Source organism: Chiloscyllium plagiosum, chromosome 39, assembly GCF_004010195.1.
Source record: "Chiloscyllium plagiosum isolate BGI_BamShark_2017 chromosome 39, ASM401019v2, whole genome shotgun sequence".
NCBI lineage: Eukaryota > Metazoa > Chordata > Chondrichthyes > Orectolobiformes > Hemiscylliidae > Chiloscyllium > Chiloscyllium plagiosum.
Window position 1 is genome coordinate 18,120,983 of NC_057748.1, and position 23,213 is coordinate 18,144,195.

Sequence of the window (23,213 nt, forward strand, 5' to 3'; positions counted from 1 at the left end):
CTCGCTCTCTAGCACATGGGGTGAATTTATATTTGCAGAATTACGTTTTATTTTGCTCCAAAACTACATAAATCCATGTAAGACCCATTTTAGAGAGAGAACCAGTCTGACTCAGCAGTGGGACACAGTCTGACTTTAACCATACCCTTTTCATGCATTGTCTGAGTTGAGATGGTACCTATTGTTAGAAAAGCTGAAGCTATCTTTAGAATATAACTTAAAACGAGTTCTAGGATTTACATATTTAAAGAACTGGAACTAGCACTGTAAAAGAAGAAAGACTTAATCTAAGTTTGTTTGTCATGGAGCTGTAATGATATATCATTGTAATCCTTTTGCGATAAATTCTGTGTCTTATGGTCCTGCTCCACAACCACCTGATGAAGGGGCAGTGCCTGGAAAGCTAGTGCTTCCAAATAAACTTGTTGAACTATAACCTCGTGTTGTGTGATTTTTAACTTTGTCCACCCCAGTTCAACACTAGCACCTTTAAATCATCCTGACTTGGATTCCTTCAGTATTGTGGATACAAAATCTTGGAACTCGCTCTCTAATGGCATCGTGAATGTAGCTATACCATGTATTACTGTTTTTTTCAGTGTCATTGGGTCAACATCCCGAATGGTGGTGTAGGTCTGCCTGAAGCATATGCACTGTAGTGGTTCAAGAAGGCAGTTCACCGCCACCTTCTCATAGGCAATTAGGGATGGACAATAAAAGATGGCTACGCCAGTAATGCCCACATCTCCTGAATAGGTTTTTTAAAAATTGACATTTTAGCCTCTGTTGAGGGTATTAAATACCATCCAAATGGAGGTCTCTTCAACATTATTCACTTTGATGCCAAACTGAAACTGACCACTGTAGATAATTATGATCTACAATTTCTTGAAGATTCCAGTGTTGTTGCCCACTCTGTCCTGAAATGCAAACCTCTCTTGCTTTCTTCAAATCTGTATATGAGAGACCCAGCCTGTCTTGAATGTTGCCAAAACAAAACTCCTATCAACCCATGCCTGGTCAGCCAAATACTCCACCTGTCGTGTACATTGAAGTGGAGATTAGAATACTTCCCATGCCTCAAGTAGCCAGCTCTCTCAATAGGCCACCATTGAGAGGAATCCAATGCCAGATCAGCTGCATTAGCTCAACCTCCTACAAACTACAACAGCTAGTGTTTATCAGTAAAGGTCAACACACATCCTGGTATGTAGTGAAGTTGTCACCAGACTCTCCTACTGTAGTGAGACCTGGATTGTGGATCAGTGACATATGAGAGTGCGAGAGAAATTTCATAAGTAATGTTTTTGTTATATTCTGTGTTAAACAGGAGGACCCTACAAAATCAACAGTAGAAAGCCACCTCCCCAATAAGATTCTATTCTGTCATCACTCAAAAGGTCAGTGATCCAGCGGAGGTTAGGAAAATGTTGCAAAGGCACTCTGAAGCTGTAATTGAAGAAGGACAGAATGAACCATTAACTGAGTGGATCTTGTGATCGATCACTTGTTCAAAATGTGATAACGTGTCTTTCAAGCTTTCTCACATTTTGACACTCAGCATCTTCATGATGAGACAGAGCAGCAGCAGAAAAGAAAGCAAATTCTGCACGAGGTCCAACTACCTCGTGTTCAATGATCTGTGGTCAGGAATTGGCCTGTTCAGATCAGTCACATGAAGGCTCGCGGTAGGTAGTTCTGACCCGAAGGAGACGCCTATGTAAATCAAAGGATTGCCAACAATCTGATTTTGGAATGCATTGCGGTGAAACATAGTTGGTCTTCCTCAGGTGTGGAATTTCCTACTAGGATAATAATCAGGAAGAGAAATCCGGCTGAATGTTGCTGTTGTTTGACAGAAGGCCTACACTCAAGTTTTGGCTTGGCCTTCCCCTTTTAAAATGTTAACTGGCCTTTCACAGTTTATATTTTTATTTTGAATGTTTCCTCCAGCTGACTCTTAATGACACCCTTTTGCAGTGCTGTGACCAAGGTGATTGACTCAGCACAATGTGGCAATTGAATCTTGGACTTAGTGATCACTGTTTCAGAGTTCCATAATAAGCAACTAACTGCAACTTATGCCACTCGAGGAACCTTCTCAAAAAGCAGCCCTGTTTATCTGTAATCATAGGGACTAAAAACACATTATGGTGTCCCATGCGTGATTTAACGAAAGTACGTTAAAGGGAACAAAAAGCAATTTGTATTTCTACAGTGTCTCTTATGTCCTCTTAAAAATGTTTCACCATCACAAGCTTACTTTTATGAAGAGAAACTTGGCAACCAGCTTTTCTGTCTCCAGATTATGTCAGGGAGTGCATTTCTCGCGAAGACCTCAGAGGAGATTGACCATATTGTAAGTGCAAGTGGGTGAATAATTATGACTTAAAAGATGTTGTGTTCCAACCTCTTTCTTACATGTCTCAGAAAACTAGACAAGAAGTAAATCTCTGGAAGAAAATAGAGGCATTTTTGAAACATGGGTGCTAAGACGCTATTCTTAAATTTCCCTCTGCAGACCCTAAGACAAGTGAAGAGGTGCTTGCAAATACAAAAGGAATTCTTAAAAGTGACAGCCACAAAAGTAAGTGAGTATTTTCATTCCATTTGAGCAGAACTGCAAAGCTGTAGAAATCTCTCATAGAGGTTAAAGTGAAGGGACTGCAGAAAGTGGTGTTAACCTAGGTGTACTTTAATGGCAGATGTTGCAGAGTGTGTCACAGTAGATGTGCGAGAATGGCACAAATCACATTAGCATGACAGATCTCCTGGCCCAAGGTGCTGCAGGTAGCAACAGCAAGGCAAGTGTGTTTAAAAATGTGCAGGGCATTGAACCTGGAGGTGGGTTTGTGCTCAGTGAGATGATTTCAGTAACTGGGGAATTATAGCTGGGCTCTGTACTTCCTTGAAAGGAAAGGATAAATAGTTATCCTTGATGCAGGATAGAGTTAGGTTCAACTGTGGTCCAATCACCTATCTCACTCTCATATGAGAAATAATCACTTTGCCATGAAGCACATAATGATGCAAATGATTAGGTATTTGGAAAATGACCTGAAGTTACTGCACTGGTCCTGCCGAGAATGGAGATTTTTATTTATTCATTCGTGGGACATGGGCTTTGCTGTCTAGGCCAGCATTTATTGCCTATTCCTAGTTACCATTGAGAATGTGCTAGTGAGCTGCCTCCTTCAACCGCTGCAATGCATGTGCTGTCGGTAGACCCACAAAACCATTCGAGAGAGAATTTCATGATGTTGACCCAGCTATACTGGATCACTGGCAATGTATTTCCAAGTCAGGATGGTAAGTGGCTAAGGAAGGATCTTGCAGGTGGTGAGATTTTCATGTATCTGCTGCCCTTGTCCTTCTCAGAGGAAAGTGGTTGTGGGTTTGGAAGGTGATGTCTAAGGGGCTTTAGTGAATTTCTGCATCTCCAGAAACCGTCACTTGAAATAGACCTCTATTCTCACAGGAACTGATAACTTTTCACTGTTGTTATGAACCAGACCAAACCCCTTCAAGTAGATGAAAAAGATAGCCTGGATCTCAACTTTGTTATTTTTTAAACAAGTGTAAGGCGTGTTCTGGGTTCACTTCGATTGGTCACAACTATCAGGCTTGAAGCAAAACACACTTTATTCTTACACTGTAGTTAAAATACAAACAAAAGAAAGAATTAGAATAACTTAACTTGACTGAAATTCTTAAAATAGTAGATTATTTAACTACCAAACAGCAAGTATTCCAATGTAGTAACATCCCATTAAAAAAAACCCTTGGCAAAAGCAAACTCAGTAAAACAGATAGAATCACCTGTGAGACAAACAGTAGGAAGAGAACCCAAGCTTTTAGCTGAAACAGAGAGAGGAATAACAACTTCCATATCCAACTTCAACCCCTCAGCAACTGCAGAAAGTTAAACAAAAATTCTGGTTCTGTGGGAATTTGACCCACCCCTCCATGCTGCCTCTATTGTTCAACCATTTAAAAAAATAACAAAGCTAGCTGGGCTCAGATCAGACGGTTCTCCAAGTTGACAATACTTGCTTTCAAAAGAAACATGGCAGAACAAATCCTTCTTAAAGACACATCCTGTAACACTATCGACTACTATTCTGACCACTGAGAATTAAACTTGCCGATGTCAATGAGATTGTTGTGCATCTGATAGCACACTTTCCCTCCTAAAGCATTCCAAACATTGCAATGAGATGACTGAAGAATTCAGCCACTTCAGAAAGGATTAGGAGGTTCAACACCATGCATCATCTCTTCATAATATCCAGTCAAAGGGAAAAGCTGAGGTGGCAGAGAAAATCACCAAAAGTATCATAAAGAAATTGAGCAAATCCAACACACATTTATACAGGGCATACCTTGAGTGGAGAAATAAACTTACTGAATGCATGGAAAGTAATCCAATACAAAGACTAATGTCACTTCACATTCAAACCACTCTTCCATTAGCTAAAAAAAAAAAATCTGAAGTGGTAACAGGCAAGAGGAAAAAAACAAAGGTGAAATTACAGAAACTAAAATTTCACTTTAAGATTAGATTACTTACAGTGTGGAAATAGGCCCTTCGGCCCAACAAGTTCAAACTGACCCTCCAAAGAGCAACCCACCCATTCCCCTACATTTACCCCTTCACCTAACATTACGGGCAATTTAGCATGACCAATTCCCTAACCTGCACATCTTTGGATTGTGGGAGGAAACCCACACAGACACGGGGAGAATGTACAAACTCCACACAGACAGTTGCCTGAGGCGGGAACTGAACCCAGGTCTCTGGTGCTGTGAGGCAGCAGTACTAACCACTGAGCCACTGTGCCGCCCAAATGATGAAATTGCCACATCACTGCCAGAACTGAGCATTGGACAGCAGAGTGCTAATACTCAATGTTCACAACAACATTTCTTATCCCAATCGTATGTGGTAAATGTGAACGGCAAATACACCATTGCAGCTGCACATGTCTACATACGATTGGAGAAGTTGTTCCTTCACTATCTACAGCAGATCTCAATGACCTTGGTGCCAATGCAATGCTCAGAATGACTACCTGTCTCAGAGGGAGAAAGTGAGAACTGCAGATGCTGGAGATCAGAGTCGAGAGTGTGGTGCTGGAAAAGCACAGCCAGTCAGTCAACATCTGAGGAACAGGAGAATCAACATTTCAGGCATAAGCCCTTCATCAGGAATCTGCCTCAGAGGTCCACTGTTTCCATGGAATAACAGCATTAGCTATGAGCAAAACATTTACTATGAGAGCATCACTCCCCAGAAAAAGGACATGACCCAGAAATGAACAGATGCCAGAGGAACAGTGAATAACATTATGCACCCGTTCCATTAGGAGACCTGCACAATTTAAAGACTTCGTCTGCAATACACATGCAGAGACTGATGAAAGTGGAACTGACTCGAATTAACACATTGTTTTAATAGTTTTTCTTCTGATGTATATTGTAGATAGTACATGCATTTTGTTTTATAAAACGTAGGCTATTTCAAAATCCAGGATGGTGGTAAAGTAGGACTCTTCAGCTGGAACTCATCCATTCTGTCCATTTCTTTCCCTTTCTTTCCCTTCTATGTTTTTAAAAAATTTCTTCTTAGCTCCAATCCTCGGGCTGCATTAGTGATGTCCAAGGTGAATCCATCACGGAATCCTGCTGAAGCCAGCACTGACCTCCGGGCTTGAGACGAAGCCAGCACTGAATCATGGCCTGGAGGTGAAGCCAGAGCTGACAACCGGCCTCGAGGTGAAGCCAGCACTGACTCATGGCCTCGAGGTGAAGCCAACGCTGACTCTCCGCCTCTGGGTGAAGCCAGCGCTGACCCCCGGCCTCAAGGTGAAGCCAGCACTGACCCGCAGCCTCAAGGTAAAGCTAGCACTGACCTGCACCCTCTGGGTGAAGCCAGTGCTGACCCCAGGCCTCGAGGTGAACCATGCTGACACTCGGCCTTGAGGTGAAGCCAGCACTGACCCCCCAGCTTTGAGGTGAAGCCAGCACTGACCCCCGGCCTTGAGGTGAAGCCAGCACTGACCCCCCAGCTTTGAGGTGAAGCCAGCACTGTCCCCCGGCCTTGAGGTGAAGCCAGTGCTGACCCGCAGCCTCTGGGTGAGGCCAGCGCTGACACCCGGCCTTGAGGTGAAGCCAGCGCTGATCCCCGGCCTCGAGGTGAAGCCAGTGCTGACCCCCGGCCTCGAGGTGAAGCCAGCACTGACCCCTGGCCTTCAGGTAAAGCCAGTGCCGACCCCCGGCTTGAGGTGAAGTCAGTGCTGACTCGCAGCCTCTGGGTGAAACCAGCGCTGACCCCCAGCTTCGAGGTGAAACCAGCGCTGACCCCCAGCTTCGAGGTGAAGCCAGCGCTGACACCCGGCCTTGAGGTGAAGCCAACACTGACCCCCAGCTTTGAGGTGAAGCTAGCGCTGACCCCCAGCTTTGAGGTGAAGCCAGCGCTGACTCCTGGCCTCGAGGTGAAGCCAGCGCTGACCCCTGGCCTCGAGGTGAAGCCAGTGCTGACCCCCGGCCTCGAGGTGAAGCCAGTGCTGACCCCCGGCCTCGAGGTGAAGCCAGTGCTGACCCCCGGCCTTGAGGTGAAGCCAGTGCTGACCCGCAGCCTCTGGGTGAAGCCAGCGCTGACCCCCGGCCTCGAGGTGAAGCCAGTGCTGACCCCCGGCCTCGAGGTGAAGCCAGTGCTGACCCGCAGCCTCTGGGTGAAACTAGCGCTGACCCCCAGCTTCGAGGTGAAGCCAGCGCTGACACCCAGCCTTGAGGTGAAGCCAACACTGACCCCCAGCTTTGAGGTGAAGCCAGTGATGACTCCTGGCCTCGAGGTGAAGCCAGTGCTGACCCCCGGCCTCGAGGTGAAGCCAGCACAGGCTTGAGGCCAACAGGGACTCATCTGCTCTGCTAGGAAAGACTGTAATTCTGAACTTTCTACTTCTTTATTCTTCTAATTTATTCCCAAGGATCTCTTCCTAGGTACCTTTGCACCTCAGATGGTGCCGATTGTCCAGTGACCCCTTGTGGGAGGTCTGTGTATGGATGTCAGGTGAAGATAGAATTGACTTGAGTTGTTTGTTGCACAGTGGGTAATATCTCTATCTCTGAGCCTGAGGCTCTGAGTTAAGGAATGTTTGTTTCTAATGCAGCCAAGCCTGTTTAGGTTTAAAGCTGAAAATCATTCCAGTGCATTCCAATGGCAAACTGTAAACTTTTCATTGTATTTGTGAAAGATATAACAACAAACCTAGTTCTAATTCTATTTGGAGAAAGACTTTTTGCCATCGTCCTGTGACGCATTTCCGCTCTAAGTTACTTTGTGTGAAGTCCAAGCCATTAAAGCACATTTCTTGAAAAACCCATCATTTGTTTGATGAATGCTGACCAGAAGAGTTTGGGAGTTCCTGTTATACCCAGCTCTTATTAGTTTCATTGGTGACAGTGACAAGGAGAAGCGCTTTCATTGTACGCCCTTCTTTCTTTCTCCTGAAGATGGTGACCTGTATAAAGGATTTAGTTCCATGGATTCTCGCAGACTCCCAGACCTGAGTGAAGTGGTCGCTTCTCAGACATGAATCAGCAATGGTGAGTGTCATCGGGGAAAATTAGTTGCGGACCTTGTTCTCCCACTCCTTTCATTCGTCTCTTCCACTTGTTTCTCTTTTACTCATTTGCTCACTTCTCTGTTTCTTCTCTTTCACATTCCACGCACTCTCTGCCCTTCTGTGTACTCATCATCTTCTTCCCTCTTGTTGTCTGCGTTTACATCCCTGTTTCTCCTTGGTTGCTTCCTCTTTGTATGTGTTCTCCCACCAAATTGGCATACTCTTTGGTTTTGTTGGTGTTTTCTGTCTCTCTGGTCTTGCTGTGAACACTGTTTGCTTTATGGTTCTCATCTGAAGGAAAACAAATTAGCTTTCTCAATGCCTCAGGCAGCTTATTCAGCAAGTGGCTGACTCATGCAGTCTAGGAAAGGTCCAAGGTTCAGTCCCTTACCTGTGCTGAGTTAAGTTTCCTTGGACTGGGCTGTCGTGATACGTATTTGTGTCCTTTGCTTATTCGAGGAACAAGCGAGCTACGTTTCTACTTCAGATCATTGTCCAGTGACCCCTTGTGGGAGGTCTGTGTATGGACATCAGGTGAAGACAGAATTGACTTGAGCTGTTTGTGGCACAGCGGGTACTTTCTCAACCTTTGAACCCAAGGTTCGAGGTTAAGGAACGTTTGTTCCTAATGCAGCCAAACTTATTTAGGTTTAAAACCTGAAAATCCTTCCAACACTTGCCATTGGCAAATTGTAAGGGGGGGAGAATTCCTGGTTAGTCATGTGGCAGAAAGACATGTGGAGCCTCTACTATCACTAGCTGTAACTCCAGACCACGTTATAGAGTCATGGAGATATATAGCATGGAAGTAGACACTTTGGTCCAACTCGTCCATGATGACCAGATATGATACATTAATCTAGTCCCATTTGCGGAATTTGGCCCATATCCCTCTAACCCCTTCCTATTCATATACCCATCCAGATGCCTTTTAAATGTTTTATTTGTACAAGTCTCCACCACCAACTCTGGCAGCTCATTCCATACAAGCACCACTCTCTGTGTGAAAATGTTGCCCCTTAGGCCCTTTTAAACCTTTTCCCTCTCATGGAGCGGCATGGTGGCTCAGTGGTTAGCGACTGTCTGCGTGGAGTTTGCACATTCTCCCTGTGTCTACGTGGGTTTCCTCCGGGTGCTCAGGTTTCCTCCGACAGTCCAAAGATGTGCAGGGTCGGGTGAATTGGCCATGCTAAATTGCCCGTAGTGTTAGGTGCATTAGTAGGGGAATGGGTCTGGGTGGTTTACTCTTCGGAGGGTCAGTGTGGACTTGTTGGGCCGAAGGGCCTGTTTCCGCACTGTAGGGAATCTAATCTAATCACCTTAAACCTATGTCCTCTAGTTTTGGATTCCCCCACTCTGCGGAAAAGACTTTGGCTATTCACTCTATCCATGCCCCTCATGATTTTATAAACCTCTATAAAGACCCCTCATCCTCTTAACACTCCAGGGAAATAGCCCCAGCCTATTCAGCCTCTCCCTATCGCTCAACCTCTCCAACCCTGACAACATCCTTGTGAATATTTTCTGAATCCTTTCAAGTTTCACAACATCTTTCCTATAGCAGGGAGACCAGAATTGAACGTAGTACTCTGAAACAGGCCTAGCCAGTGTCCTATGTAGTCACAACATGACCTCACAAGTCCTATATTCTGTTGCCACATATTCCTTGAATCCCCTAATCCATTTAATGTCATCCTCCTAGTGAAGAGCAGGTTATAACACTGGGAAGAGTGGAAGTGCACATTGAGGAGTGTCAGAGAACCCTGAGGAATCAATAAAATTCAGAAGAACTTATTATTTCAACAGATTTTTTTTTAGAAAGTTACCAATATTGGAAATCTGTAGTGAAAATTTACCGTATACACTCGTGTAAAAGTCAATCTCATGTAAAAGTTGACACCTTATTTTTGGCCAAAAAATCTTGTATTTTCCATATATCTCGTGTTAAAGTCAGCCCTACTATGTTGCATTATAAACCTCTTGCAAAGGGAACCTCTTGCAAGCCTCTTGTATGTCCCCATTAACCCACTTAAACAAAATCGCATTCATTCAGTCATACCGATAACTCTACTCATCGCTCTTTGTTTATTATATTGCGTCTTTATTCATTCATTCATTCACAACTCTACTTAGCCCATTTGGTTTCCAACAGCACGTTTTGATTCATTCATTCATTCATTCAGACTCGTACTAAGTCTATCGGTACTTATCGCACTTCGTTCACTGTACATCCAAAAGTTAATATCGTTAAAAAATTAATTATTTTAACTGTGCCATTACATCTGAATAAAAGTGACATATATTAGCTACATATATCTTTAATTCTTTACAAATTTGTTTATGTTGGTGAGGTTCATAGAATACGTGAGTAAATGGGATGGAAACAAAAAGAATTTGGCGGGAAGGTTCAAGATGCTTACACATTCAGAATTTAATAAATGTTTCATTTTAAGTGTGCCATTATACCAGGCCAAGACGATGTTGAACAGTGTGATTTTGCAAGATTTCAATGAATCTTTGACATGTTAAATTCTCGTACTGGTATGTATAAATAAAATTTCCTACCAGTAATTCATTCTTGTTTCTCTTGCTTTTATCTGATAATTACCTTTACGGTAATTCATTGTGGGAATTGGTTTAACTTAGTTGGCTGGATGATTGGTTTGCAGAGCAGTGTGATGCCAACAGCGTGGGTTTAATTCCTATCACCGATCTGAGGTTGCCATGAAGGACTCTCCTTTTCAACCTCTTCCCTTGCCTGAGGTCCGGTGGGCCTCAGGTTAAATCACCACCAGTTGCTTCTCTCTAATAAGAGAGCAGCCCCTATGGTCTGGTAAGACTATGGCGACACAACAATTCATTGTGTTTTTCTTCTTTACCTGGGATCAGTTGTGCGATCAAATCGACTTCTGCTAATAATTTGGTATTTCGAACTGCAACATGAATCTCAGCCCCTCAAAACTTGTACCCGTTGTATTACTCGATATTTTAGTTGAACCTTTAAAAATAGTCTAAAAAGTTTGACTTTTACATGAGTACAAACGGTAATTATCGAACAATTGACCATAGTTCAATAAGATGATGGGAGTAAGGTTAATCTGTGATGGAACAACTCTTCAACCTAACTTTCTAATCTAGATTTTGGCCACAACCTCCCTATTATCTTCAATATTGAAGGAAAACCAAAGAATTGGAGGGTTACAAATATTAAACCCATTGAAGAAAAGAGAGAGAAAAACAAGGTAACCACCAATCAGCATGAGAAGAGACATCGGCAGACCTTAATCCAGGAGAATGTTAATTGTCACATGGATTAATGAATAACAGTTGTTAAACAACAGAGCGTAAAGATTGGTTAGACAGAGTCAAAGCATCACAAAACTCCATCACACTGATTACTTGTTCCGCTCAGACATACACCCACTCTCATTCTCACCCAGTTATCCCTGAATTAACATATAACCGTCAACTGTCCCCTCTTTCCATTTGGTTTCAGGCATTCTTGCCAGACCCTACTAATGACAACTGTCACCATTCACTTGTCCATAAACTCCAAGTCACCCTACACAGAGGAACCTCAATTATCCGAATGAGACGGGCAGTCACAACTTTGTTCGGATAATTGATTATTCAGTTAATTGATTCAATGCCTTTCCTCTGAGGCTCGGAGTTTTCTGTAAAGTCCGCTCCCCTTTCAGGAGATGGGGCAGCAGCATACTGCACACTAGCCTCTGACCCCTCTCCCGCCCGCACCCCAACCCCGTTCAACACCCCTCGTCCACTCCCAACACCATCCAACACCGCCCTCTCTGGGGCACCCAGATTGGATACCAACAAGACTGCTGCTGCATTTTGCGGGGGTGAGTCTCCAATTAGCACACACGCAAATTTTTACTGCAACTTTTTCTCAGGTTCCACCTTTGCCCTGTACAGGACAATTTTGGTGAGATTATTTTGGTGATGTTGCAGCTATACAGGACATTGGTTAAGCCACTTTTGGAATATTGTGTGCAATTCTGGTCTCCCTGCTATAGGGAGGATGTTGTGAAACTTGAAAGGGTTTAGAAAAGATTTACAAGGATGTTGCCAGAGTTGGAGGGTTTGAGCTACAGGGAGAGGCTGAACAGGCTGGGGCTGTTTTCCCTGGAACATTGGAGGCTGAGGGGTGACCTTATAGAGGTTTGTAAAATCATGAGGAGCATGGATAGGGTAAATAGACAAGGTCTTTTCCTTGGGGCCGGGAAGTCCAGAACTAAAGGGCATAGGTTTTGGATGAGAGGGGAAAAATTTAAAAGGGACCTGAGGCATAACCTTTTCATGCAGAGGGTGGAGGCTGGTACAATTACAACATTTAAAAGGCATCTGGGTGGGTATATGAATAGGGAGGGTTTCGAGAGATATGGGCCATGGGCTGGCAAATGGGACATTTATAGCTCCCTGGCTTGTCCTTACCACCCTTCTTAAATAGTGACATCAAGTTTGCCAACCTCCAGTCTTCCGGCATCTCACCTTTGACTATCGATGATGCAAATGTTTCAGCAAGAGGCCCAGCAATCACTTCCCTAGCTTCCCATAGAGTTCTGGGGTACACCTGATCAGGTCCTGGGGATTTATCCACCTTCATGCATTTCAGACGTCCAGCACTTCCTCCTCTGTAATATGGAATTTTTCAAGATATCCCCATCTATTTCTCCACATTCTATATCTTCCATGTCCTTTTCCACAGTAAACACTGATGCAAAATACTCGTTTTACTATCTCCCCCATCTCCTGCTGTTCCACACATAGGCTGCCTTGCTGAACTTTGAGAGACCCTATTCTCTCCTAGTTACCCTTTTGTCCTTAATGTATTTGTAGAATCCCTTTGGATTCTCCTTAATCCTGTTTGCCAAAGCTATTTCATGTCCCCTTTTTGCCCTCCTGATCTCCTTAAGTATACTCCTACTGTATTTATACTCTTCTAAGGGTTCACTTGATCTCTACACCTGACATATGCTTCCTTCTTTTTCTTCACTAAGACCTTTCTCTAAGGTTAATATAATGTTGCTGAATGCAGCATTCTGTATGGGATGCTGTAAAAACTCTTTAAAATTGACAAATAGCTTTCATTCTTTTGTGACCCAGTCTTTTTGAGGTAAAGGCCAATGTACTATTTGAATTTTTGCTTACCTTTTCCACCTGTCCACCAGCTTTGTTGATTTGAATGTGTGGAAACGTAAATCCTTACCATTGAGAAAACATTCCAATTTGTCTTTCTTTGGTCTGAACGCCATTGCTGCAGTTTTCCCCGACTAATTTGCTTTGTTACTTCCTGATCCAATCCACGGAGCTGACTTTGCCTCCTCGTTATTTAGCATCATCTGTAAATTTGGATGAACAGCTCTCAATTCCTTCACCTGATCATTGCTGGTGAAAAGCTGAGCCCCTGGGATACCTCCAGTCTCGAGCAGACACTATGCCAAAACCTGTCAGCTTGTTTCCCATCTATCTCCACTCTTGCCTCCCAACCACTTTCAACCCCCATGTTGCAACATTAATGCGAGGAAATATAAGCAGTGTAGATCATATGGCCCCTCAAGCCTGATACACTGTCATTCAGTACACTTCTGACTCAACATCTGCCTTAACTCCACTTTCTGTTCACTCCCCTGATCACCTGATTCCCTAAAAGATTAAAAATCTGTCGATATCATCCTTGAAAATGTTCAAAGATGAGTATCCAGAATCCACTCAAATAGACAATTCCTAAGCCTTTTGAGTGAAGAAGTTTTCCCTCATCTCCGTCTTAAATAGGTTAGGTGGATTGGCCAAGCTAAATTGTGCATAGTGTTCAGAGATGTGCAGGTTAGGTGGATTAGCCATGGGAAATGCAGGGTTACAGGGATAGGGGAGGGGTATAAGTTTAGGTGTGATGCACAGTGCTTCAGTGATTAGCACTGCTGCCTACCAGCATCAGGAACCTGGGTTCGATTCCACCATTGGACAACTGTTTGTGTGGAGTTTGCACTTTCTCCCCATGTCTGCAGGTTTCCTCCAGGTGCTCCAGTTTCCTCCCACAGTCCAAAGATATGCAGGTTAGGTGGATTAATCATGGGAAATGCAGAGTTACAGGGATTGGGTAGCAGGGTGGGGTCTGGATGAGATGCTCTTCGGAGGGTCGATGTGGATTTAATGGACTGAATGACCTGTTTCCACACTTTTGGGATTCTATGATTCTAAATAATTTATCCCCTTACCCTGAGACTCTACATGTTTGAGGTACCCTGACTAAGGGATACTGGTTTTTTTAGTGTCTACCCTGTTAAGGCCCCTCAGAATTTTATATGATTCATTGAGATCACCTCTTATTCTTCTCAACTCCAGAGAATATTTTAGGAGAAAGTGAGGACTGCAGATGCTGGAGATCAGAGCTGAAAATGTGTTGCCGGAAAAGCGCAGCAGGTCAGGCAGCATCCAAGGAGCAGGAGAATCGATGTTTCCGGTATGAGCCCTTCTTCAGGAATGAGGCCTCATTCCTGAAGAAGGGCTCATGCCCGAAACGTCGCTTCTCCTGTTCCTTGGATGCTGCCTGACCTGCTGCGCTTTTCCAGCAACACATTTTCAGCTCCAGAGAATATTTACCCACTTTATATGGCCTGTCATCATAGGACAGTGCTCTCATCCTTGGAGCCAGTCTAGTGAACCTTTAAGACAAGTATATTCTCCCTTAGGATTGGAAACTATAACTGCACTGTCCTCCAGAAGTGCTCTTACTAAGGATCTATATGATTTTAGCAAAAGACCAAAGTACAATTTGTCTTTCTGGGAAGTTGAAGAGAAAGACTATCAGACATAGAGCCACAACACTGACCAAGGCAATATGGTGAGGGGGAGTTTAATCATTAGGAGGATAGATATTGTGTTTTGCAGTCTGACAGAGAATCCCAAAGGGTCGTTTGCCTACCTAGTGCCAAGGTATGGAATATCTCAAAGGCGATAGAAAAAGAATGGGATCCATGTCCGGACAGAGGAAAGTGCAGGTCCTGTTAAGGTAGTATTAGGTGTTGGAAGCTAACTTAGAAGACAGAGGAATGACATGGCTGGAAACCTGTGCAGCAAAGAGAGATCCCCTTTCAGGGAGTGTTGGTATTTGTTTGGAGCAGGGAGGAGCTGACCTGTAGGGGTCCAAGTTGAAACGATAATTTGAGTTGTGATTATAACTTTAAATCAATAAAAAAGGAGGGGAGAGGGTTCATGCAGAAATCATAATGAAAGTACACATAGTCCGCGATAAGAAAAGGGATCCAAAGTCCAGATCATAGTGTTAGATTGTTCATGAAGGGAACACCAAGCTAACAGCAAGTATAATATGATTGAATTGATATTGGGTTTCATAGGGAGAAGGGAAGGTCTAAAAACAAGATTCTAACTATACTTACTGCTGTTTTTGGAGGTAAAACACTTTTTAAACTTGTAATTAAAAGTGAGAGAATGCAATGTAAGAATAAAGCCCAGAGATACAGGAAAACTGAAAAAAAAATCAAGTGGGGGAAATCTACTTGATTTATTATGAGATTTGAAAATATGAATGAGGAATATAGTGGATTCATAGAATCATAGAATTTTGCAGTACCAACTGTACCAGCTAAAAGAGCTATTACAGCTTGTCCCATTCTCCAGCCATGTCTCCATACCCATCTAAATTCATCACTTTCAAATATACATCCAGCTTTCTTTTGAAAACACCAGTGGAATCCACCTCCAACACTCTCCCAAATCCTAACATTTCTCTGAGTAAACGAGTTTCTCCTCACCTGATTCTTAGCTTTCTTGCTGACAATCTTGAATTTTTTAAAGGTCTTTTGTGACTCCTAGTAACTGACATGCAAACTAGTGGAAACAGAATATCTTTCTTTATCCTGTCAAAATTGTTCATAATTTTGAACACCACTATAGGTTCACCTTAATCTTCCCTGCTTCAGGGAGAATAAGCCAATTTCATTTATCTTTCCTTTATCTAAATTCCCTCATTCCTGGCATCATTCTAGTAAATCTCCTTTGCACTCTTTCCAGGGTTTTAACATGCTTCCTTAAATAAGGTGGCCAATAATCTAATTGTCATCTGACAATGATTTTCAGAGGAATAGTATCACTTCCTTGCTTTTATACACTATGTCTCTATTTATAAATCCAAGGATCCTATAAGCTTTCTTAACAATTGTTTCAAATTGCCCAACCACCTTCAGAGGATTACGCACATGAACCCTGAGGTCCCTGTATTCCTGTACTCCCCTCAAAGTTGTACCATTGAGCCTGAATTGTCTCTGTGTTTCTTTTACCAAAATGAATTACCTTACATTTATCTGCTTTGAAATTCATCTATCAGGATTAAATACCGAGAATCTCCAAAATCTAATGGTTTCTGATAGAGCGGCTGAGCAATTCGACAAAGGCGATTTGATCAGAGAAATTGTTAAAGGTAAGCCGTATTTAACTAGCACTTTTTGAGAAGAATGAGAACTTGATAGATTGTAGAATGTTCTGTGGCTGTCATTTATGTGGACTTTCTGAAGGTATTAGATAAGAATCCACTCGAGTCTGCAAACAAAAATGGAAGTGGGTGGAACTCGAGGTAGCCTGTTGGCAAGGGTAGGGAATTGGTTTGGTGACAAAAGCTAGGGAGTTGGGATAATGGTTGTGTACACAAATCAACAAATTAATAATTGGTGATTTCCCTCGGCCTGGGATCTGAACTGCTGCCACTGCATTTCACTACTTTTATAAATGACATAGAAAAGCAGTCTTAAACCATGTTTCTAGGTTACGTTATAAATTAAGTGGCACAGTAAATAGTGGAGATGGGACAAAAGAAGATACAAAGAGCCATTGTGGTGATTAACTGAGTGGGTGAAAACTGTGGCACATGGAGTCCAAGTCTGAGATCATCCAGTTTGGACCAAAGAAAGTTAGGTCAGGATACCTTTGAGCTTTAGGAGCAGCAATATTTGGGCATTCCATAATGGAAAATAAGTACAAAAATAATCTGAAGTTTTTAATGAATAAACAAGTGTAATCTGCCAAAAATTGCCACAACCATGGTTTCAAAGGGATGGCGATGGCATGGTGCTATGATCACTGGACGATTAATCTAGAGACCCAGGTAATTCTCTGGGTGCTTGGGTTCAAATCCTGCTGTGACAGATGGTGGAATTTGAATACAATAAAAATTTGGAATTAAGAATCTAATGATGACCATGAATCCATTGTCGGAAAAACCCACCTGATTCACTAATGCCCTTTAGAGAAGAAAACTGCTGTCCTTACTTGGTCTGGCCTCATGTGACTCCAGACCCACAGTGATGCTGTTGACTCTTAGCTGGCCTCTGGGCAATTTGGGATGGGCAATAAATGCTGGCCTAGCTGGTGACACCCCCATCCCATGACTAATTTTTTTTTAAACCCATAAAATGTCTTTGAGGAATTCTGTATTGTAAAACATAGAAGATTTGAACCATTCCTGAATTGCAAAGAATTTCTCTACCTCTCTCACTCTATCGATAACACTTAAAGAAAGCATGTTGGCTACATTTCTCTATGAGCTATTAACTGAAAATTGAAAAAGCGCCAGGCACACGCATCTCTTATGTCCTCAATCTGAAAGCCAAACTGTTATCTCAATCATGAGACCAATGTCTGACTGACCTATTACCTGAGCTGAAGACCTTTGATCGCTTTGTGGCCAATAGCAATGTGATTTCATCAACAAGAAACCAAAGGCTCTGTAAGCAAGCTGCCTCCTTCTACTCTTCACCTTTTGATCGCAGGGTTTTCCCTAGATTTCCACTCACAGTTGCTCTGCAGAGAGGTGGGTCTGGTCCTGTTTGTTTACCTATTTGCGTGTGTAATTCTGTAAAATACTAGTGTCGATAGCCAGCTTGCCACATGTTTAAAACAAAGCTTGTTTCTGACGAGCAAGGTAGTTTTGAGTTCACTGAAAGAAAAACCTTGTACAAGTCTCTGGATGACTGTAATAAAGTGAAACAAATTGTCTATTTTGGTGACTGAATCAGATAATTACACTTCTGGTACAGTTTGAGGAGTGGAGGGATTTGACTTCCAGTGCGTCCTCCTGTTATGGTCGTAACATGAGGCAGTCAGAGAGGGAATACCTTTTGCCCCTTTGATGGCATGGACATATTGCAAACCAGCTGACAAGATAACATAGTCATAGAGTCCTAGAGATGTACAGCAAGGAAACAGACCCTTCAGTCCAACTGGTCCATGCCAACCAGATATCCCAACCCAATCAAGTCCCACCTGGCAAATATCCCTCCAAACCCTTCCTACTCATACACCCATCCAGATGCCTTTTAAATGTTGCAATTGTACTAGCCTCCACCACATCCTCTGGCAGCTTATTCCAGACACGTACCACCCTCTGCATGAAAAAGTTGCCCCTTAGATCTCTTTTATATCTTGCCCCTCTCACTCTAAACCTACACCCTCTAGTTGTGGACTCGCCCACCCCAGGGAAAAGACCTTGACTATTTTTCCTATCCATGCTCCTCATGATTTTGTAAACCTCTATAAGATCACCCCTCAGCCTCCGACTCTCCTGGGAAAACAGCCCTAGCCTATTGAACCTCTCCCAATAGCTCAAATCCTCCAACCCTGGCAACTTCCTTGCAAATCTTTTCTGAACCCTTTCAAGTTTCACAACATCCTTCTGATAGGAAGGAGACCAGAATTGCTGCAATATTCCAAAAGTGGCCTAACCAATGTCCTGTACAGCTGCAACATGAACTCTCAACTCCTGTACTCAATACTCTGACCAATAAAGGAAAGCATACCAAACGCCTTCTTCACTATCCTATCTACCTGTGACTACTTTCAAGGAGCTATGAACCTGCACTCCAAGGTCTCTTTGTTCAGCAACACTCCCTAGAACTTTACCATTAAGTGTATAAGTCCTGCTATGATTTGCTTTCCCAAAATGCAGCACCTCGCATTTATCTGAATTAAACTCCAGAAATCTGCCACTCCTCAGCCCATTGGCCCATCTGATCAAGATCCCATTGTAATCTGAGGTAACCCTCTTCACTGCCCACTACTCCTCCAATTTTGGTGTCATCTGCACCTTACTAATTATACCTCTTATGCTCACATCCAAATCATTTATATAAATGACAAAAAGTAGTTGAACCCGCACTGATCCTTGTGGCACTCCACTGATCACAGGCCTCCAATCTGAAAAATAACCCTCCACCACCACCCTCTGTCTTCTACCTTTGAGCCAGTTCTGTATCCAAATGGCTAGTTCTCCCTGTATTCCATGTGACCTAACCTTGCTAACCAATCTCCCATGGGGGACCTTGTTGAACGCCTTACTGAAGTCTATATAGGTTACGTCTACCGCTCTGCCCTCATCGATACTCTTTGTTACTTCTTCAAAAAACTCAATCAAGTTTGTGAGACATGATTTCCCACACACAAAGCCATGTTGACCATCCCTAATCAGTCCTTGCCTTTCCAAATATATGTACATCCTGTCCCTCAGGATTCCCTCCAACAATTTGCCCACCACCGACATCAGGCTCACTGGTCTATAGTTCCCTGGCTTGTCCTTAAATAGTGGCACCACGTTAGCCAACCTCCAGTCTTCCTGCAACACATCTGTGATTACCGATGATACAATTATCTCAGCAAGAGGCCCAGCAATCACTTCCTTATCTTCCCACAGAGTTCTAGGGTACACCTGATCAGGTCCTGGGGATTTAACCACCTCATGCATTTCAGACATTCAGCACTTCCTCCTCTGTAATATGGACATTTTTCAAGATGTCACCATCTATTTCTCCACATTCTATATCTTCCATGTCCTTTTCCACAGTGAACACTGATGCAAAATACTCGTTTAGTATCTCCCCCATCTCCTGTGGCTCCACACAAAGGCTGCCTTGTTGATCTTTGAGGGGCCCTATTCTCTCCCTAGTTACCCTTTTGTCCTTAATATATTTGTAAAAACTGTTTGGATTCTCCTTAACTCTATTTGCCAAAGCTATCTCATGTCCTCTTTTTGCCCTCCTGATTTCCCTCTTGGTTTCCTGTCAGTAATCACTTTTGGGCTGGTTCATGATGGAATCATTCAGTCAATGTATATATCATCCTGCAACCATTGGAATGAAATGATGCAAGTAAATCCCAGGGATGTTTCCCACTGCTTGTCATCGTCTGTAAGGAAGGTAATGAGCTGATAATGCCAAGCAAACAGAGCATTGGGAATTTGCCAGATTACCGTGTGCACAGGAAGCCAGCTCATGTTGCAGGTATCATCAGAAGCAGTTTGGAAAGTGGCAGGGACATAAATATCTAAAGCTGGCGCAATCTTTCCATATTTGATTCTAACGGGTTGAATAGGTAAGTGATTGTTTTGCTTTTGAAATGTGGCCTGTCATGTTGTTACTTTGTGAAATCCTGCATACATTCTCTTCCTGCAGACTCAAGTTTGGTACTGCCCTCTGTGCCCTCTTCCAGCTTGCTGTACTGGTCATTACTGCCTTCTTTGTCACTCCTCCTCCCAGGTTTGGGATTTGCCAGTGTCAATCTGATATGAATCCCAGGATCACCAATTGTGAGTAAGCCAGTCCTGTAAAGTTGCTACCACATTATTAACGTGCATACTTCAAAAGTGAACACACAGATTCACACACCAAACACGTACATATTCCAAAACTGCACTCTTTCCAAAATAGTATTCATTCAAAGAATGTTGTCATTTTAAGAGATTGTTTTGTCCGTTTTTTTAAGAAAGATTGTAAGGCAGAGGTGCTGAGCTGTCTTTGGAAAAGTAAACAACTTGTGAGGCCTTGGGTTTATTTTTAAGTTGGAACAGTAGAAACAGCCTGGACGTGGCCAGCTCTCACAGACCAGACTTTCTAGCTTTCTTTAGTATTTAGTTTCAGTTTTAAGCAGAAGCCTTTGGGGCCTCAAAAGAGTTGGAAGCTTCAGTGAATGTCTCTAGTTGCTACTTTCTCTGAATTTTCTCTTGATGATTTTTCCTCCTGGATTGGAGAACTGCATGTAAGAATCTGTGTCTGAAACTACCTTTTTGCCAAGGGGTGTGTTTATGGGATGTAACTGTATTGGAACAGTTAATTAGTAATAAGTACTGTATCTATTATTTGCTTAAGTTTTCCAATGGTTAAGTTATTCTAAATTCCTCTTTCTTTTGTTTGTATTTTAATTATAATGTTAAAATAAATTGTGTTTTGTTTTAACAACAAGTAGTTTGACTGGTCCCATCACATCTGGAGCATGGCACTTCACATCTACGTTTGAATTAAGAGAATATTAGGGTTTAGGCTACCCACTTAAAATATTTTGAGGGAGTCTGGTCTGGTCTATAACAATATGGTTGTCCCTGGCATTACTGACCATGCATGCAGTAACTAACCAGAGGTGTGTCTGAATGGTACTGAGGACCACATTAAATAGCATTTGTGAAAGCTGCTTGCCAACTGAAGTTCAAATTAAGCTTATAGATAGATACCAAAAATATTAACGTTTTTTTCAAATTTATTACAAGCAATAGTATTGCCGTTTGGAAAAAAGCCATGCTATTAAAGTTTTTCAAGTATCTAATGTTAAATCTGATTCTGTGATTGGATGATTCTTGCTAAACTGTCCTGAGTGTGCTAAGAATAACAATAACAATCAATTTAGGATTATCAGTTGGACTGCAGACTGCCTCAGAAGTTTGATATAAGCTACATATATTCATATGCTGGGACCTATTCTCTGCAGGAGAAAAGGAGACATGAGCAAGCATTGTGAATTAAACATAAGTGGACAGTAGATCTCTGCTACATTCTCCATTGCAATACCTTAAGTTAACAGAGTTGACTAACAAATGAATCAATGTCTTTTTTCAAAACCATATAAGTTATTGTTCCTTTTGAAATTTGGCATTCTTGCATGTGTACTGATGAGTGCAAGGTAAAATCTTCAGCAGTATGTTCCAGCTCTGCTGTACTCTTGACTAATAGTGATAGAATAGTTAGAGAGAAAGTTATATTTCTACAGGATAAAAAAAAAAGTGGTCACCTTAAAGACAGAAATGATCATCCCATCTAGAACAACTCACCAAATAGGAGAGTCTTAACTTTCTGTCCAATTCTTGTCAAATGTCAAAAATAGTGGAAAGCTTTGTAATTAAGAATTTTATAGATTTGAGACGAGTGGGTAGAATACATTCCAGATTGTTGCAAGAACGTCTGTAGATCACTGGCTTTCATTACAATGGTTATTGGTTACTTGTAAGATTTTGCATGACTGGAACTGAATAAATGAAGAAGCAAAATCAGTCCCAAGGAATTAGCGGTGGTCTGTTATAGTTCACTCAGAGTCTGTGTTGCTTTGGCAACATCGCTTTCTTACAAGCATGTCGTGATCTGGAGCGATGGACAATTATGGTAGAAAGTCCTGATTAGGAATCTCTCCTATTCATATCACCAACTATTGGCATATTTTGGGAGGATTCATAGATTGATACTCAACCCGTTTGACCACGTTATGAATGCACCTTCCTTGGCTAACAGGACCTGGGGTTGAACCCAAAACTTCTGCCTCAATGGCAGAGACACAATCAAAGAGTCATACAGCATGAAAACAGACCCTTTGGTCTAACTAATGCACACCGACCACATTCCCAACTTAAACTAGTCGCACCTGCCTGTGGTTGGCCCATCTCCCTCCAAACCTTCCTCTTCACGTACTTATCGAAATGTCGTTTAAACATTGTAACTGTACCTGCATCCATCACTTCCTCTGGGAGTTCATTCTACACACTAACCACTCTCTGTGCAGTTAAGTTGTCCTTATCTCCTTTTTAAAATGTACTGCACTACAAAACTTCCCCAAGTAACAAGAGGCCTAACTGTTCAATACCAATATCAGAGGAATCAGAGGAATCATGTAAGCCCTTGAAAGGAATGGACAGTAGGAGTACCAAATAACATTAATTGATTTATAAAAGCACCATTGATTAGAACAAAAATGATACCTAACAAACCTCCTCACCATTTAGCTGAGCTCACTATTTTAAATTTTTGCAAAAGTTTTTTAAAAATTCCTCATGAAGTGCTTCTACCTAAGCTGGAAGCAATGGGAATCAAGACAGGTAGGTAGAATTTGAACAAAAGTCTGTATTTTTTGTAAATTTGCAAATAAAATAGAAATTGTATTTCTCTTTCACTCTGATTGGGATTCTTGGAGTTCAAGCCCATAGCTCCCTGCAATTGGCCACACATGTAGATAGGGTGGTAAGGAAGGTGTATGGCATGCTTGCCTTTATTGGTCAGGGCAAGACTCAGTCTGAAAATGTGTTGCTGGAAAAGCGCAGCAGGTCAGGCAGCATCCAAGGAACAGGAGAATCGACGTTTCGGGCATAAGCCCTTCTTCAGGAATGAGGAAAGTGTGTCCAGCAGGCTAAGATAAAAGGTAGGGAGGAGGGACTTGGGGGAGGGGCGTTGGAAATGCGATAGATGGAAGGAGGTCAAGGTGAGGGTGATAGGCCGGAGTGGGGGTGGGGCGGAGAGGTCAGGAAGA

The 23,213-nt window shown here is 42.6% G+C and overlaps 1 long non-coding RNA gene across 2 annotated transcripts in view; it reads left to right on the forward strand.

Annotated features, from left to right (window-relative positions):
* The first annotated feature begins 10,818 nt into the window (after positions 1-10,818).
* Positions 10,819-23,213, forward strand: part of LOC122541984 — a 32,787-nt gene continuing 20,392 nt past the window's right edge. Inside the window, exons 1-3 of one of the 2 annotated variants that reach the window (XR_006309736.1) lie at positions 10,819-10,870; positions 15,994-16,086; positions 20,105-20,238. This is a non-coding gene — a long non-coding RNA (uncharacterized LOC122541984). Of the gene's footprint in view, positions 10,871-14,969; positions 15,061-15,993; positions 16,087-20,104; positions 20,239-23,213 lie in introns of those variants that run through there. The other variant, XR_006309735.1, reaches the window with a different exon arrangement.